The sequence below is a fragment of the Ursus americanus genome, chromosome 33, assembly GCF_024610735.1.
Source record: "Ursus americanus isolate L20-20 chromosome 33, mUrsAme1.1.p, whole genome shotgun sequence".
In the NCBI taxonomy this organism is placed as follows: Eukaryota; Metazoa; Chordata; class Mammalia; order Carnivora; family Ursidae; genus Ursus; species Ursus americanus.
Window position 1 is genome coordinate 30,761,584 of NC_142159.1, and position 6,000 is coordinate 30,767,583.

The 6,000-nt window shown below is 42.8% G+C and overlaps 1 protein-coding gene across 1 annotated transcript in view; it reads right to left on the bottom strand.

Moving 5' to 3' along the window:
• LOC148107259 (uncharacterized) overlaps positions 1–4,262 on the bottom strand; it is a 35,331-nt gene extending 31,069 nt beyond the window's left edge. Inside the window, exon 1 of the mRNA XM_087858729.1 lies at positions 4,222–4,262. The gene's annotated coding sequence lies outside the window, so the exon portion shown is untranslated. The remainder of the gene's footprint in view (positions 1–4,221) is intronic.
• Positions 4,263–6,000: the final 1,738 nt, after the last annotated feature.

Genomic DNA, 6,000 nt, shown 5'->3' on the forward strand with positions numbered 1-6,000 from the left:
TTCCAAGAGACCACAGAGCACAGAGGACCCCTAAGGGGGGGCTTTATGCAGTCAATTGGTGCAGTGGAGGAAGGAGATGTGTTCACGTTTCAAGTACACCCGTGTGCTCTATTTCCTGACACCAACCACAACCAACTCGCCACGTTCTCCAACAATTCAATTCATACTCCACAGATTTCAGGGCTCAGTCCCACAAGTCTGTCCCCACTGCAGAGGCCAGTCACAAATGGGGTGTTCAAGCTACCCACACTTCTGCCCAACCACAAGGTCAGGTACTCCCTCAGACCCCCTCCTTAGGGTTGATAATTTCACTAGAATGACTTACATCCACAAGTGGATGGATAAAGAAGATGGGCTCCATGTATACAAAGGAATATGACTCAGCCATTCGAAAGGATGAATTCTTACCACTTACATCGACCTGGACAGAACTGGAGTGTATTATACTGAGTGAAACACAGCAGTCAGAGAAAGACAAGTATATGGTTTCACTCATAGGTAGACTCTAAGAAACAGTGCAGAGGATCATAGGGGAATGGAGGGAAAACTGAACTGGAGGTCATCGGAGAGGGAGAAAAACCATGAGAGACATTTAAGTATATGAAACAAACTGAGGGTTGCTGGAGGTGAGGTGGGGGGGATGAGGTAATTGTATGATGGGCATTAAGGGGGGCGCGTGATGCGATGAGCACTGGGGGTATACGCAAATGATATATTATTGAACACTAGATCTGAAACTAACGATGTACTATATGCTGTCTAATTGAATTTAAATTTTAAAAAAGGAAAAAACAATTATAAATACACTGTAATAAAAGTTATATGAATGAAGGGGAAAAAAAGATCGACTCAGAAGTCAGGAAAGCACTTTACTTACATCGACCAGTTTATTATAAAGAATACAACTCAGGAAACGCCCAATGGAAGAGATGCGTGGAGCAAGGAAGGTCTAAAGGGGGTGGGGAGTGGCAGAGAGCTTCCATGCCTTCTCTGGGGGAAAATCACTTTTCCAGAATATTAATGTGTTCACCAACGTCTTGTTCAAGACTTTTTATAACCCAATCTTCAGCCCCCTCCCCTCACAGATGGCCAGTGGCTGGGGCTGAAATTTCCAATCCTTGACTCCCAGTTTGGTCCTTCTGGTGACCAGCCCCACTGTGATGCCATTTCTGGGCCCCACCCTATGTCAGCTATTTAGCCTAAACTCTGGAGAGGTCTGTTGGAGATTTTATGACTAACAAAAGGCTCTCCTATCCCTCACGAAACTGCAAGGATTTTAGGAGTCCTGTGCCAGGAACCAGAAATTTATTTATTTATTTATTTATTTATTTATTTATTTATTTATTTATTTATTTATAAATTTTCCACAAAGCACTTCTCCAGAAAGGCTAGGCAGACAGGACATTGGCTTGCCTCTTCAAACTACTTCATGGTGGCTTCCCAGAGGGAGATCACCTGGACAGCTGAATGGCAGGATCATCTGTGATTTAAATGCTATTGTTTCCTGAAATCCTTTCATCCTTAAAGTGGAAATACCTAATGGGTCCTAAGTAAATGTCCTTTCTAGTGCTGACGAATGAACACACAAAATCAAGGGCACATGGTCCAAACCGAGGGAGATCTGAAATGCCGATTGGAAACCAAGTCTAGAATCCTCGCGGGGCTTTGAGCTGAGACGGGAGAAGGATCCGAACCTAGGAGGATCCGCAGCTCTGCCTGCAGGTCCTGCCTGGCCCAGACACTAACCCAGAGCAGGGTTGAGTTCAAGGTGTCCTGACAGGGCAGAATTCTCCACCTTCTAGATCAGGGCTCTCTGATAAAAACCTAATGCAAGACACAGACATGGTTTCATGTTTTCTAATAAGCACACTGGAAACAAGAGCAATGAAAATGGTGAAGTAAATGTAAATGATGTTTTGGGTTTGGTTTTGTTTTTTAAGGAGGCTCCTGCCCAGTGTGGAGCCCAAGGCAGAGATTGAACACACAACCATCAAGACCTGAGCTGAGATCAAGAGATGGCCTTTTAACCAACTGAGCCACCCAGGCACACTAAACAGTGTATTTTTAATTCACTATCCCCCAAATGTTCACATTTCCACATGTGACACAAGAAAGGTGGCCACATTTCAAGGGCTCAAGAGCCACTCTGAGCTGGTGCTACCATATTGGACAGGGCAGACAGAGATCGTTTACATCATGGAATCCTATCGGCCAGTGCTGTTCAGGCTCCCTCAGGCTATACTGCACTTTGATTTATGAACATCCTGAAATAATCCACTTCTTCAGACTGAGTACTGAGACTCACATCTGTGCCAGGGATTCTCAAACCCAGAGTCAATGTGGGACAAAATTACGTACATGTTGCCAGGCATGGGTGGTAGTGGCTCAGTAACGGTTTAATCAACCTCGTCTAAACTCTCCATCTTGCTCTCTCCTTAGCCACCCTCTGGAGAATGTGAGAAACTCATGAATGGAATGAATGATTATCAATCATTTTAATGAATGAAAATAAATTAATGTAGGGCTCCTCTCTACTCGCCTTGAATCCTGGCTTCCAGGCGTTTACACGGTGAGGCGGCTTCCATTGGCGTTCTCGCTCTCCCTGTATTTACATTCCGTCAATGTCTCTTCAGTCTGAGATTATTTTTACTCCATTAAGGGGTACATAATAGAATATTATACCCAGAGGGTGTACCTTCCCAGTTCTCTGGACACATTCTGTTGGCTTCCAGTGGTCCCCAAGCAGGGAGTGCTTTGGCCCCCAGGGAACACTTGGCAATGTCTGGGTACATTGAAGGTTCCCAACTGTGGGGCGGGTGCTACTGGCATTTGGTGGGTAGAGGCCGGGGATGCTGCTCCACATGCTACCAGGCTCCCTGCAGCTCCCACAAGAGTTCCCTTGCCCCAAATGTCAACAGAGCCAAGGTTGAGAAGCCCTGTCTTAAACCATGTTTGCTAACACCCTTTAAGAAAAATGGGGGTTCCTAGGGGAGCCCTGAATTGGGCTCTGCATTCAACATGGAGTCTGCTTGAGATTCTCCCTCTCCCTCTGCTCCTCCAACTCATGCTGTCTCTCTCTCTCTCTCTCTAAAATATACAAATAAATCATCTTTAAAAAAAAGAATGAAAAATGGGGATTCCTCCTGATCTCTTTTAACCCAATATTAAACGGCCAATATCTATCTCTATGGAATTAGTCACAGACCCCACTGATGTAAAAAGGAATACACCTATTCTTATATTTCAATTTTTTCAAAGTAGCGGAAGTGTTTTGGGAAGTGTTCTCTCAAAGCTCACTCTCTGGACCCAGTCATTTCTCCCCAACTGTTTTTCTCCATGATTGCAAATATGTATTTTCAAGCATTGTTAGACAAACTGGAACTGGCCCCAGACCACCTGAAATTGGACAACAGCCTTTCCTTTTTGAAAATTTTGCAAGACAGCATAATAGAAACGAGACATCTAAAGTTGCAGTAAATCATATCGTGTCTTTTATCCAAACTAAAATTCATATTCACAGAACAATTATTACTGATCAGCCATTTCACACCATTTTTCACCCCTTGTTAATGCTAATAAAGTGTATGAGTTTTGAATCTGCGGGTGGCTGACCAAAGTGTGACCCCACAGCATGTATAGCCTGTTAGAAGGCTGTGTGCCTCACAGTCAAATCCAACCACCATCTCTAAATATTGCAACTCACGAGTTTCGGATTTGCTTTCTTTTGTTCGCCACAAGTTTGGATACATTTGAAAATGTCCAAGAATAATGAGAATTGTAGACTTTACGTCTGAGATGGGAAATTACAAATAATTTTCATAACATCTTCATATTTCCCTTCTTGACATCGTACCACAACTTAGGTAAATGGCCTTTGGTTTATTCTTTGCATAATGTCCAATCAAGTTTTCTCCCTTCAATTATGCCATATTGTTTTACATTACTCCTAGATAAGCAGGAAAGTGTAGGGAACATGAAAATCAAGAGATAATATAAGGGAAATCAGATTGATTTCAAGTTATAAAATTAAATTCTACATCAATCCAGTAATAACTATTTGTTGTCTACTTTTTGCTGGATACTGCTTGTAGTTGATATCCAAAATCAAGACCACAGACCCAGCTATTAAATTTGTCTCATTCAAAAAGAATTAAGACCACATCCATCCAAAAAGAAAAGAATAGTAACCGATTCTATTAGAAATGTTTATAAGTTGGGTACCTGGGTGCTTCAGTCGGATGGGCGTTGGATTCTTGGTTTCAGCTCAGGTCATGATCTCAGGGTCCTGGGATCCAGCCCTGTGTCAGTTCCACACTCAGGAAGGAGTATGTTCCTCTCTCTCTCTGCTCCTCTCCCTGCTTGTGAGTGCTCTCACTCTGAAATAAATAAATAAAATCCTTAAGAAAGGTATTTCTAAGAGGGAAGTTTAGAGTGATACAGGCCTAACTCAAGAAACAAGAAATGTCTTGGATAAGCAACCTAAATTTACACCTCAAGGAAACAGAAAAAAGAACAAAGGAAGGCCAAAATTAGTAGAAGGAAGTAACATATCAGAACAGAAAGAGATGAACTACAGACTAAAGAGACAATGGAAAGATTTTTAAAAAGACAACAGAAAGATCAACCAAAGACCCGGTTCTTCGAAAAGAACAAAGCTGACAAATTTTCAGCTGGACTCAGGGTGAAAAAAGGAATGAGAACTCCTAAGCGGCAATGGAAGAGATGTTCCCACGGATTCCGTAGATATACAGAGGCTCACAAGAGACTACTACGGACAACTACTCCCCAACACACTGGACGACCTAGAAGAACAGGATTAATTCCCAGAAACAGGCAACCTTCCAAGACTGAATCACAAACTGACAGAAATTCTGACTAGACCAGTTACCAGCGGAGAAATTAAATGAGTAACCGAAAGCCCCTCAATAATCAGAAGTCCAGGACCAAATGGCTTCACTATAAATTCTACCAAATGTTCAAAGGAAAATGAATACCAATCCTTCTCAAACTTTTCCACAAAAAAAAAAAAAAAAAGGAACGCTTCCCAAATCATTTTAGGAGGCCAGCATTGCCCTTAACAAAAGCTGCCAAGATGCCACAAGAACAGAAAATTACAGACCAGTATATGTGATAAACATGGATATAAAAACCCTCAACAAAATATCAGCAAGCCAAATTCAACAATACAGGAAGAAGTACGATCAAGTAAGATTTATTTCACGGATACAGCGTGGTTCAAAATCCAAAAATCAGGGGCCCCTGGGTAGCTCAGTTGGTCAAATGTCTGCCTTTGGCTCAGGTCATGATCTCAGAGTCCTGGGATCCAGCCCCACCTCAGGCTCCCTGCTCAGCAGGGAGTCTGCATCTCCCTCTTCCTCTAGGCCTCCCCCTGCTCCTGCTCTCTCTCTCTCAAATAAACAAAATCTTAAAAAACAAAACAGCCTATAGGCCCTCCCTCCGTACTCAACACCTCAACTGTCAGCAAGTCCTAAGCCAGGCTTCAACCCCAACCCCAACGCCAAAGTGACTCTCAGCTTCTCATTTCCAGCCAGTGAAGCAGAGTAGCATAGGCCACTCCCAAATATGCCATTTTCAAACATTATGTTGGATTAAAGTTACTTAAGAAACAGCCAGTGCCAGAGGACACTCGGACCTTCCCTCGCTGCACCAGGAGGAAGAGAGGCAGCCTCCTCACCAGCCATGGGCAGGTGACGGCCGAGGTGGCTATACAACCTTGTTACTTCACTAGATTACCACCCCAAGCCCAAACCCCTCATCTTGTCAACGCTTCACCAATTGACTGTTTCTATTCATGAAAAGCATTAAAAACAGTCCGCTTTGGTCACTTTTGAGCCTTGTGTTTTGGGGGCTCCTGTACATACAAAATTAAACGTTTTTTTCCTGTTCATCAGTCTTTTAACAAATTTTTTTATTATGTTACGTTAGTCACCATACAGTACATCATTAGTTTTTGATGTTGTGTTCCATGATTCATTGCTT